The sequence below is a fragment of the Ursus americanus genome, chromosome 3, assembly GCF_024610735.1.
Source record: "Ursus americanus isolate L20-20 chromosome 3, mUrsAme1.1.p, whole genome shotgun sequence".
In the NCBI taxonomy this organism is placed as follows: Eukaryota; Metazoa; Chordata; class Mammalia; order Carnivora; family Ursidae; genus Ursus; species Ursus americanus.
Window position 1 is genome coordinate 27407997 of NC_142129.1, and position 13469 is coordinate 27421465.

Below are 13469 nucleotides of genomic sequence, written 5' to 3' on the forward strand. Positions count from 1 at the left end.
TTTCCAGATGTGTGTCTGTGTGTGTGTGTATGTGTGTGTGTGTATGTGTGTGTGTGTGTGTGTGGTTGATTTCTAGTTTCATAGTGTTGTTGGAAAACATGCATGGTATGATTTCAGTCTTTTTGAATTTGTTGAGACTTATTTTGTGGCCTAATATGTGATCTATTCTGGAGAGTGTTCCATTCACACTTGAAAAGAATGTGCATTTGCTGATTTAGAATGGAATGTTCTGAATAGATCTGTTAGGTCCATCTGGCCCCGTATGTCATTCAAAGCTACTGTTTCCTTGTTAATTTTCTGTATGGATGATCTATCCATTGATGTAAGTGGGGTGTTAAAGTCCCCTACTATTATTATATTACTATCTGTTACTTCCTTTATGTTTGCAGTTATTTTCTTTTTGTTCTTTTTTTTAAGATTTTATTTATTTGTCAGAGAGAGAGAGGGAGAGAGAGCACAAGCAGGGGGAGAGGCAGGCAGGAGGAAAACCAGGCTCCCTGCTGAGCAAGGAGCCCGATGTGGGACTCAATCCCAGGACCCTGGGATCATGACCTGAGCCGAAGGCAGACGCTTAATCAACTGAGCCACCCAGGCGTCCCTTTTTTTGTTCTTTATTTAGTTCATCCTACACACATACACACACACACACACACACAGAGTGATATTCTATGCTCTATTATTTTAGATTTCCTGAACATTTTATCATGTGTGTTAGTCAACTAGGGCTGCCATAACAAAACACCACAGACTTGGTTTAAACAACAGAAATTTATTTTCTTACATTTCTGTAAGCTAAAAGTCTAAGATCAAGGTGCCATCAGGGTTAGTTTCTGGTGAGGCCTTTCTTCCTGGCTTGTAGAGAGCTTGCCTGCTCATTGTGTCTTCACATAGCCTTTTCTCTATGAGAAGCAGAGAGAAAAAGAGACATCTCTGTCTCTCTTCCTCTTCTAAGGACACCAGCTTTATCAGCTTAGGGCCCCACCTTCATGACCTCATTTAGAACATTAATTACCTCCTTAATGTTCCTATCTCCAAATACAGTCACATTGGGTGTCAGGGATTCAACATATGAATGTGAGGTGGACACAGTTCACACTATAACATCATGTATACTTGATTTCTAAAAATGTAAAAATAATTCATTATTTTCTTCCTCTTGAACAGGACAAAGACCTTAGAACATTTCAACTACACCACCCCTTCCTATTTACATGTGACTATTTTCTAAGTTTTTAGTTCTAGTCTATCATTCTCCTATAAACTATATAATTTTATTTTTTAAATCAATGCTTTATAGGATTATGTACCTATTTACTAATATCTTTGCTCACCATTGTTTCTTGCTTCCTAGACATTCTATCTGGGGTGGTGCTCCTTCTGTTTGAATATATCTTTTGAATGTACTTCAGAGAGTACCTGTTGGTTGTAGACTCTGTTTTGTTTTATATAGAGATCTTAATAATTCCTGAAATACACGTTTGTGGTTATAGATTGACCGTTATTTTTTCTTTGCACATTGCGATGTAATTCTACTGTTTTTTACTTTTTTGCCTTTGACAAATAAGCTAGTTGTCATTCACATTACCATTCCTTTAATAAACAATCCTTTCTCTTTGGTTACTTTAAGGATATGTGTATGTCTATGTGCATGTGCGTATGCTGAATCTTTTCCAATAATCTTTGAGAATTCTCAGCCATTATTTTCTCTGGTCTCCAGTTAAACACATGTTAAACTTTCTCATTCTGTCTTCCAGGCTTTTAAATACCTCTTTATTTTCCTTCTGTATCTTGCTTTATTTTCCTTCTGTATCTCACTTTATTTTCCTTCTATATCTTGCTGTACTACATTATGAATATCTTCAGATCTATCTCCCAGTTCATTAATTCTCCCTTTGGCTCTATTTTGTTGTTTAACCCAAAAATAAATTCAGTTATTTAAATTTTAATTTCTATAAATTCTATTTGTCTCTCTTTAAGATTTGCTTGGTGATTTTTATAGTCTCTTTCTCTTTACTCATATTTTCCATCTCTTTAATTTTGTTAATCATAAATTAATTTACTTATATTATATGTCTAATAACTCTAGTGGCTGAAGTCCTATAGATCTCTCTTTGGCCTGTTTTGTTTTCTGCTGTTCTCACTTTTGTTGCCTTATTTGTGTGTGTGTGTTGGTGGTGGTGGGGGGTGTTATGCTTTTTTTTTCTTTTTCTTTTTCAATTTTTTATTTAAATTCCAGTTAACATACAGTGTAATATTAGTTTCAGGTGTAGAATTTAGTGATTCATCACTTACGTACAACACCCAGTGCTTATCACAACAATTCCCCTCCTTAATCCCCATCACCTATTTAACCCAACCCCCCCCCACCTCCCCTCCAGTAACCCTCAATTTGTCTTCTATAGTTAAGAGTTTACTTTCTGGTTTGCCTCTCTTTCTTTCCCCTCTATGTTCATCTGTTTTGTTTCTTAAATTCCACAAATGAGTGAAATCATATGGTGTTTGTCCTTCTCTGATTGACTTAATATTGCTTAGCATAATACTCTCTAGCTCAATCTATGTCATTGCAAATGGCAAGATTTCATTCTTTTTTATGGTTGAGTAATATTCCATTGCATATATTTTATATACACACACGTGCGCGTGTACATATACACATATCTTCTTTATCCATTCATCAGTTGATGGACATTGGGCTTTTTTCATAGTTTGACTATTGTTAATAATTCTGCTATAAATATTGGGATGCATGTATCCCTTTGAATCATTACTTTTGTATCCTTTGGATAAATACTGAGTAGTGCAACTGCTGGATCGTAGGGTAGTTCTATTTTTAACTTTTTGAGGAACATCCATACTGTTTTCCAGAGTGGCTGCACCAGTTTGCATTTCCATGAACAGTATAAGAGGGTCCCCCTCTCTCTGCATCCTTGCCAACATCTGTTGTTTCCTGTGCTGTTAATTTCAGCCATTCTGACAGGTGTGATATCTCATTGTAGTTTTGATTTGTATTTCCCTGATGATGAGTGATTTTGATCGTCTTTTCATATGTCTGTTAGCCATCTGGATGTGTTTTTTGGAATATGTCTATTCATGTCTTCTGCCCACTCTTAAACTGGATTATTTGTTTTTTGGGTGTTGAGTTTTATAAGTATTGAAATGCTAGTTTTCTTTAAAACTTCTGTGGGAATTCCCTAAGTCCTGGGTTGCAGCTGCATGGAAGAGCTTTTGTATTATTGTTTTTATTTTAACAGACAGGGAACACCAATTTAGGCTAAAAATGTTTGTGATTAGGAGGTTTCAGGCTACATTATGTTTTCCCTTAAGTCAGCATGAGATTTTCTTGCTGTCTACTTTTGCAAAGGATCCCAGCTTTATGAGTGTTTTCCTGTATAATTCCCCATAAAGGATGGGCCTTACGCATTATCTGCCATACCCAACTCTTTGTGCAAAAGAAAAAATTGAAATCCTCAGATCAAAAAGCTGCCTAGTCACTCACTTAAGATTCCCACTTTCACGTTATTTAGGGTCAAGGCAAATTCGTTACTTTTGTATTGTTTTGTGATACACTTTTAAGGTTCATTTTAAATATTTTAAACAGCATTTTATTTAAGAAGAAATCTGATTTTTCATGTGGCTGAAAAGAAAAATCTATATTAATTATATATTATGTCAGTCATATTTACTGCTATGGAAAGAAAAAGATTTTTTCCAATACATGTATATTTTTATTTTTGGCTAGTCACAAATAAATTACAAGGGAAGCTTCTAAATATTTAAAATTTAGGATAATAACATTTCATAAAATAAATCTTGGATTTAATTATGATTTTCGATATTGCTGAAAAAACAGAATTTTTACAAAGAGCCCTCAGGTCTTAAGTGCTAAATTTTAAATATCTTTCTATTTGTCATATTATTACTATTTAAACTAATATTCTATTTCACAATAGGCAACATAATTCTTTATTAACTACAGTGAATATAAATCATATTTCCAGGAGTCTTATTGATAACTTCAATTTTGTTACCAACTGCTCTGAGTTGTTCAGATTATAACAGATTAGATCCTTACCAGATCTTCATGAAGAGTTCATATCAGGAGTAGGATCTCCTCTTATATTTTCTTGCTGTTCACTTATGTATTATCTTTATTGTGGGCTTTCTTTACATAAATAATTTCCTATAGAAATCATTTAAAGCCACATTCACGTCATGAAATGGCTCTTTTAATTAAAACTAGAAAGCAATATCTGTTATCCCCTGAACCAAGCATGTGTAAACCCAATATGCTGAGAGCAAACAAAGGAGACAGGGCCCCACTGTCATTCCCTCTTCACACTATGAAGCTTTTACTCTCTCCCCCACCATCTTTCACCTATATCATCCACCAATGTATAGACCATGAAGGGATCAATGTCAATCTGTGCAATAATTATTAGTTAATTATTAGTTGAGATTCATGTATTTATCTTTTAATGTAAAAAAAATATTGCATCTTCCAATAAGATGCCAGATTGAATAAGCCCATTTACCTTCACTGTCTCTTAAATCTCCATTAAAACAAGAACAAATAGACCTTTTAAGTCATAAGTCACAATTACACAAATGTCAAGAGAAGAGATTACAGCAAAATCATTTTGGAGGGTGGGAAGTGAAAGGATGGGTAGGAAATGACTCAGTTATCTCGTAAAAGTGGAACCCTAAGTCAAAAGTGAGGAAAGACAAACAATCCAGGTTACATAGCAGCAGTCTTCAAAGTTTTTAAAATGTTGAAAATCAGGGGATAAGTAAAAAATTGCTTATGAAAATGTTGACTTCCCAAAGTTTTCCTCAACTCTACATAGATGCAACTGCTTCTTCTCCACCAAGCAGAAGTGTCATCTTTAGACTGGTAAAGCAGAGGGTAAGGAGAACCAGACACAGTTCAGGTCACAAGGGTTTCACAATGAAAACAGGGGCATTGGAGAGGCAGTCTATGTGCTGAATGGTGAGAACCTTGCCTTCTATTCACGTGGTCCCAGGAGCCAGGCCCGCACCCTCCAGGTGTCAGCAGGGACAAAACCAGGAGATCCTTCCCCGGAGAATGTAACCGACACAAAGAAAAAATGAAAATATATACCATTGGATTTTCTCAGAAGAGGCCCAGTCAGATGATACTGCAGCGAAGCCCACAGTCAACAACTCCCAAAGCACATGTACAGATCTTCCAAACAGCTTTTCTTTGTCTTAAATATGAGCAAACAACGAGAAAGTTCTCGATATCTGAAGAAAACCTCGGGCATAAGAGAGTTCCAAAGAAACAAAAAGGAAGCAGAAAGTTGAAGGAAACAGAGACATGCAAGAAGAAGAAAACGCAAGAAAATAAACTATCATTAATATAGTCAAAGAGGCAAACAAAGGAATTGCATTCATGGAATATGAATGGTATCCCTTTTCTTCACAACATAGATATATTTATTGTTTTATTTTTACTTCTTGTTTACAAACACATATAGCATACAATATATGCTGTCTTGCACCTTCCTTTTTTTAATTTTTATTTTTTGATAAATTTATACCCACTTCACCTATTTATCTGACTCCCTTACCCCCTGCCTCTGGCAACTACCAATCTGTTCTCTGCATCTATGAGCTTGTTCTTTTGTGTGTTTTTGTATTTGTGGGTTTTTTTTTTTTTTAAAGATTCCACTTCTAAGAGAGATCATATAATATTTGTCTTTCTCTGACTTATTTCACTTAGCACAATGCCCTGGATTTCTATTTGTGTTGTCACAAATGGCAAGATTTTTTTTATAATAATATTTTTTTATTATATTATGTTAGTCACCATACAGTACATCCTTAGTTTTTGATGTAAATCTCCATCATTCATTACTTTCATATAACACCCGGTGCACCATGCAATACATGCCCTCCTTAATACCCATCACCAGCCTATCCCATTCCCCCACCCCCGAAGCCCTCAGTTTGTTTCCCAGAGTCCATAGTCTCTCATGGTTCATTCCCCCTTCTGTTTACCCCCCCTTCCTTCTTCCCTTTCTTCTCCTACCGATCTTCCTACTTCTTATGTTCCATAAATGAGTGAAACCATATGATAATTGTCTTTCTCTGCTTGACTTATTTCGCTTAGCATTATCTCCTCCAGTCCCATCCATGTTGCAGCAAATGTTGAAAAATCGTTCTTTTTGATGGCTGAGTAATATTCCATTCTATATATGGACCACATCTTCCTTTTTTTTTTTAATGTTTTTTTATTATATTATGTTAGTCACCATACAGTACATCCCCGGTTTCTGATGTAAAGTTCTATGATTCATTAGTTGCGTATAACACCCAGTGCACCATGCAATACGTGCCCTCCTTACTACCCATCACCGGTCTATCCCATTCCCCCACCCCCCTCCCCTCTGAGGCCCTCAGTTTGTTTCTCATAGTCCATAGTCTCTCATGATTCATTCCCTCTTCTGATTACCCCCTCTTTCTTTATCCCTTTCTCCCCCTACCAATCTTCCTAGTTCTTATGTTCCATAGATGAGAGAAATCATATGATAATTGTCTTTCTCTGCTTGACTTATTTCACTTAGCATTATCTCCTCCAGGGCCATCCATGTTGCAGCAAATGTTGAGAATTCGTTCTTTCTGATAGCTGAGCAATATTCCATTGTATATATGGACCACAACTTCTTAATCCAGTTATCTGTTGAAGGGCATCTCGGTTCCTTCCATGCTTTGGCTATTGTGGACAATGCTGCTATGAACATTGGGGTGCATGTGGCCCTTCTCTTCACTACGTCTGTATCTTTGGGGTAAACACCCAGTAGTGCAATGGCTGGGTCATAGGGTAGCTCAATTTTTAACTTTTTAAGGGACCGCCACACTGTTTTCCAGAGTGGCTGTACCAACTTGCATTCCCACCAACAATGTAGGAGGGATCCCCTTTCTCCACATCCTCTCCAACAATTGTTGTTTCTTGCCTTGTCTATTTTTGCCATTCTAACTGTGGACCACATCTTCTTAAACCAGTCATCTGTTGAAGGGCATCTCGGCCAAGTGGCAAGAGTTTATTCATTTTTATGGCTGAGTAATATTCCACTGTGTACATATACCACAATTTCTTTATCCATTTATCCATCAGTGGTCTCTTAGGTTGTTTCCATATCATTGCTATTGTAAATAATGTTGCAATGAATGTAAGAATGCATATTTCTGAGTTAGTGTTCATTTTCTTTTGGTAAATACCCCAAAGTAGAATTGCTACATTGCATTGTAGTTCTATTTTAATTTTTTTAGGAACTTCCATATTGTTTTCCATTGTGGCTACACCAATTTACATTCCCACCAACAGTGCACAAGTGTTCCTTTTACTCTACATCCTCACCAACACTTATTATTTCTTGTCCTTTTGATAATAGTTATACTAAAAGGTATGAGGTGATAGCTCATTGTGGTTTTAATTTGTATTTCCCTGATGATTAATGATGTTGAGCATCTTTTCATGTGCCTGTTGGCCATTCGTATGTCTTCTTTGGGAAAAAGTCTATTCAGACCTTCTGCCCATTTTTTAATCAAATTACTTGGGTTTTTTGCTATTGAGCTTTATGAGTTCTTTATATATGTTGGATATTAGCCCTTTACCGAAATATGATTTGAAAATATTTTCTCTCATTTAGTAGGTTGTCTTTTCATTTTGTTGATGGTTTCCTTTGCTGTGCAGAAACTTTTTAGTATGATGCAGCCCCACTTATTTTTGCTTTTGTCGTTTTTGCTTTTGGTACCAGATTCAAAAAATCATCACCGAGATCTATGTCAAAGAGCTAACCATCTATGTTTTCTTCTAGGAATTTTATGGTTTCAGGTCATATGTTCAAGTCTTTAACCCATTTTGAGTTAATTTTTGTGTATGCTGTAACATTGTGGTAAAATTTCATTGTTTTGCATGTGGTTGTCCAGTTTTTCCAGCATCATTTATTGAAGAAGCTGTCCTTTTTCCATTGTATACTCTTGGCTCCTTTGCCATAAATTAATTGACTATATCTTTGGGGTTTATTTTGGGGCTCTCTATTCTGTGCCATTGACCTATGTGTCTATTTTTATGCAAATAGCATACTATTTTAATTCCAGTAGATTTTTAATATAGTTTGAAATCAGGCAGCATGATGCCTCTAGCTTTTTCTTCTTTCTCAAGATTGCTTTGGCTATTCAGGGTTTTTTGTGGTTCCATACAAATTTTAGGATTGTTTGCTTTTTTGTGTGTGAAAAATGTCACTGGAATTTTGATATCAAATTTGCATCATATCTGTAGATTGCTTTGGTTAGTTTGGGTACTATAGATAGCTTCTGAGTAATATCAATTTTAACAATATTGATTCTTCTAATCCACAAGCATGGAATATCTTTCCATATATTTGTATCTTCTTCAATTTCTTTCATTAATATCTTATAGTTTTCAATATACAAGCCTTTCACATCCTAGATTTTTTTTTATGCAATTATAAATGAGAGAGTTTTCTTTGTTTCTCTTTCTGACAGTTCATTTTAGTGTATAGAAATGCAACAGATATTTGCATATGGGTTTTATATCCTCCAACATTATTGAATTTTTTTTATTAGTTGTAACAATTTTTTGATGAAGTCTTTAGGGTTTTCTATATATAATACCATTTCATCTCAAATAGTGACAGTTTTACTTCCTCCTTTCCAGTTTGGGTGCCTTTTTCTTTCCTTGCCTAATTGTCCTAGCTAGGACTTCCAATACTGTGTTCAATAGAAATGGTGAGAGTGGGCATCCTTGTTTTGTTCCTGATCTTAGGAGAAAGACTTTAAGCTTTTCACCATTGAGTATGATGTTAGCCATGCGCTTGTCATATATGGCCTTTGTTATGTTGAGGTATATTTCTTCTCAACCCACTTTATCATAAATGGATGTTCAATTTTGTTAAACACTTTTTCTGCATTTATTGCTATGGTCATTTTATTTTTTTTACCTCATTTTGTTAATGAGGCGTATCACATTGACAACCTGCAAATGTTGAATCATCCTTGAATCACTGGAATAAATTTCATTTAATGGTGTATGATCCTGTAAATGTATTCTTGAATTTTGTTGAGGATTTTTGCATCTATGTTCATCAGGGATAGTGATGTGTAATTATCCTTTTTTTTTAATTATCTTTTTTTGTAGTGTCCTTGAATGGTCTTGGTATAGGGTAACGCTGGCCTCATAAAATGAGTTTGGAAGAATCCCTCCTCTTCTATTTTTTGGAAGCTTGAGAAAGATTGGAAAATTTAGTAGAAAAATGGGAAGAAACAAGATAAGAGAATAATAGGAAATTTCAGAAAAAGAATAGAGAAAACTGAGGAGACTACATCAAAAATTGAAGAAAATTTCCATAGTGGAAGAATATAATCCCACTGGGTGCCAGCCAAGAGATGAAACACACATTGAGATGGTTATTGATAGTTCAGAATATTAGGAGAAAAGAGAAGATCCTAAAAGTTTTCAGAAAATGGGAAAAACTGATCCTTTAAAAAGGATAAAAAATATGAATGGCTGGGGGCGCCTGGGTGGCGTAGTCGTTAAGCGTCTGCCTTCAGCTCAGGGTGTGATCCCAGCGTTATGGGATCGAGCCCCACATCAGGCTCCTCCGCTATGAGCCTGCTTCTTCCTCTCCCACTCCCCCTGCTTGTGTTCCCTCTCTCGCTGGCTATCTCTCTCTGCCAAATAAATAAATAAAATCTTTTAAAAAAAATATGAATGGCTGAAGACTTCTCTACAGCAACTCCAGAAACTCAAACAATGGGGGGGAAAATGCTTTCAACGTTCTGCATAACATTTATTTTCAATTTTGATATCAATATCCAGTCAAACTATCAATGAAGTGAGAAGATAGACTAAAGTCGAGGTAGTTCTTTGTGGGTGTAGAGAAAAAATGACTAGAATTAAGACAGGTTAGGAAGGCCCTGGAAGAGGTGCTCTAAGACAGTGAAGTTGGTAGAATATTTGATGTAGATTAAGTATCTTATAATTTGATTGTTCTGAGAGAAGATTTAAACAATGGAATAGTTTGGGGCCATTTAGTGGTTATTTAGAAAATTAAGCAAAACTTGGGAAACTAAGTAAGCAAGGAGGGGAAGAAAAGGAGTACAAAACAGGGAATGTAATATAGATCATATTGCTCAGATATTCATGGAGCTGTATGCTAGACAACATGCTGAACGTTGAACTCTGCTCTAAGTAAACTTATGTAGCCATAATGGGAAGATGATGGGGACATGAAAAGTCTGAGTGTGTTCAGTGGTCAAGTCTATGAAAGAAAGCTAAATTTTCATCATCTAACATAGTAGAAATTTAATTATAATGCCTACAACTGAGAAATCAGCATATGATATCATATTGATCTTATGCAAATAAATATCCAAAAAGAGCTAGAAGATTTGAAACTGGCTGTCTTTGGCAAGCAGAAAATGACTAGCCAGAACTAATATTTTGTACAATTAGCCTTACATAATTATTTAAATATAAATAGAAACCCTAACATTTTCATACCACTCTCACCCCCGTGAATTCTTTTGTACATAATTGGAGACCACTGGTTTAGCTCATGCTGATTCATGTATGCATTTTTAGTAACCAAGATTGGAAATGTTCAATATGCCCCGGAATCTGCTGTCATAGCCACCAGGTGGCAATAGTGAGTTATAGCTGGACAGGCAAGATTTCTGTTCTGAAATGTCCCTTGAGCACCACCAGTATGATGATGTCATGGGATTCTGCATTTGATCGTACCCTAGACAAAATTCCTCAGTCACTTGGAAGAATTTGTGGAAGGCATATCCACAATGTCTTAGATGTCACATATTTATGTGAAATAACAAGTACAGAATTAGGACTGAATAAAAACAATAGGTTATAATTGCTGTGTTAAAAGCAATATGAAATGTAATTAAGTGTAAAGTCTTAGATGTAGGCTTAAAAACGCATAAATAGAAAGTGTTCTGGACGGTAAAATGGTACAAAGGAAATCACTGACTGGAAACTCAGATGCATGGATTCTGGTTTCAGCTCTACAGTGACCAGCTGGGTCACATTTGAGGCTCATTTTGGTCTTCTGAAAAATGAGGTCTTTGTACCACATTAATTTCTAAATACTTACCTGCACTAAGAGCCCACAATTCTTTTATATCTTGGAAAAACTTTTTTATGATTGTGGAAGTTACAAAAAGTATCAAGACAAAAGATACCCCCAATTGTTAATATTGTTAATATTTTGACATATTTTGTTTTAGTCTATTCCTGGACACTATATGTGTGTGGATATATTTTTATTATAAAAATTACATCATTCTCTGTATTTAATTTCACATAAGTCCCCCATCATGAAACATTATAAATAAACAAGCACTTTCCCGTTTAGTGTGTCCATGGCAGTGTCCTTTAGTCACCTCATCACGGGAGGTTCCTTCTGGCCGTGTCATCCCCAACTGTCTCCAGCTTCACCCCTCTAGGTGCTTTACTTCTCCTCCCTTCTTTATATAGGAATCTTTTTTTCTCTCCCAAACTCTTAGGAGAAAGTACACCACACACACACACACACACACACACACACACACACACACCAAATTCCTCCTCCACCTATGGAGAAATGTAGTGCTTACTTTGTTGTCCTGATCTCTGCAAACACATGCTCTTGCTTTCTATTCCAAATTTCTTTTGGGCCAGGGTCAAACCCCTTGGTCTCAGGTTGAAACCACTGTCGTAGGCAAAAGACTAATCTGCTGAGAATCCTCCCTACTCTTGTTTTTGTAGTTTCTGTACCAATAGTTGGCTCAATTAATGGCCCATCTCAGCCTTTCTTAAGAGCTCTATTTTTCTGACCCTTGACCCCCACTACTGTCTCTCTGGTCTTCAGTCTTTACCCCTTACTACAGCATTATCTCTTCAATCAGCCCAGCAATCACATGCCCTAAGCAAACAAAACAAAACAAAACAATAAAGCTGACTGTGAGGGATTCATGTTTACTGGCTAGATAACACAAGTGTTGCACCCCATCCCACCTCCCTACACCTGCATTTAACCCTTAACATGTATTATATTAGTGTTACAATTTACTACAGAATTTAAATTTACCTTGAATTTTTAATGCGTTTCTAAAATTGCCTGTGATATTTGCATAAATATCACCTAATGTATGTTTTAAAGGTCTATACATGGGAAAAAGTATGGGAAATCCATAAAGGATGAAGCATGGCAAATCTATTAGTATTTTCCTATTTTGATTTTTAAATTTTATATCTACCCATGCATTTTAATCATTATGTTTTATATACACATATATACATCTATATATGCATGTATTTGCAGTTAAGAAAGTTTTAGTGTGGCAATGAGAACTATGTACACATTACATCTTTAAGTTTCCATTCTTATTAATATCCCATTAATTATCCCTTCTCAATATTAATATTCCATTCTAATTAATATCCAAATTATGTATCACTTTCTGGTTTCTGTTTGGTCTTTTCTATTTTAAAATAGTTAATATTTAAGGCCTTAATTTCAGTTGCCAGTTTATACTACTATAAGAAATTTTAAACTTATTTTGCTATTTTATTTACATACCATTTGCTTTTCAAGTTTTCAATGGAAACTATTATCATGGAAAATATAAAACATCGCCATGTAGTAAATATTAGACAAAAGGAGACATTTATAAATTAATTTATTTTTGGTGAAGAGTAGATCGCCCAGGGGGCTAACTTCTAAATTAATTAGAAAGTAAAAGGCAAATTACAATCCAATGCACCTGACCCTACCGCTAAGTCATTCCCACATCCATGCTGACTTTCAGTGAGTAGAAAATATTTCTTTTCCATGATTTCTCAAAAAGATCTCTCAGTGCATATATCACAGGCAGCATACCTATCTGTATGAAACAGGGCAATTCTTCTATTTGTGTATTTTTAAAATATATCTGTATTTTTTTTTAAGGCTGCATTGTGTGAGACAGGTCTGAAATAGGCAAGAATTGATACACAGAGACCCATAAAGGGCTATTACAGTAACCCAAATCAAAGGTGATGTTGATTTATTCCAAAGTGATAGCAGTGGAGACGAGCACGAAAGAGTCCAGACATGTTTAAGTAAATAAAATTGACACAATTTGGTGGGAAGGAAGAGACTGTTTTCAAGGAGGACAAGCAATATAGTATAGCAGCTGAGGGTATGAATTCTACAGCAAGATTACATGATTTCAAAATCCAAGTCTGCCATTTCCAGACTCTGTGACCTTGGGCAAGTCACTTAACTTTACTCTGTCTCATGTCTTCATGTGTAAAATGGGATAAATACAGTGCTAACCTCGTTGTGCTTTAAGAATAACATGGATTAAATTGTTATTTAATTTAGAACAGTGTTTATTATATACTAAACCCACTATAAGTGTTTATAATTATAATGATGCTAATGCTA

The 13469-nt window shown here is 35.4% G+C and overlaps 1 protein-coding gene across 9 annotated transcripts in view; it reads left to right on the forward strand.

Moving 5' to 3' along the window:
* Window positions 1–13469, forward strand: part of SLC13A1 (solute carrier family 13 member 1) — a 120950-nt gene that overhangs the window by 46206 nt on the left and 61275 nt on the right. The window lies entirely within an intron of this gene.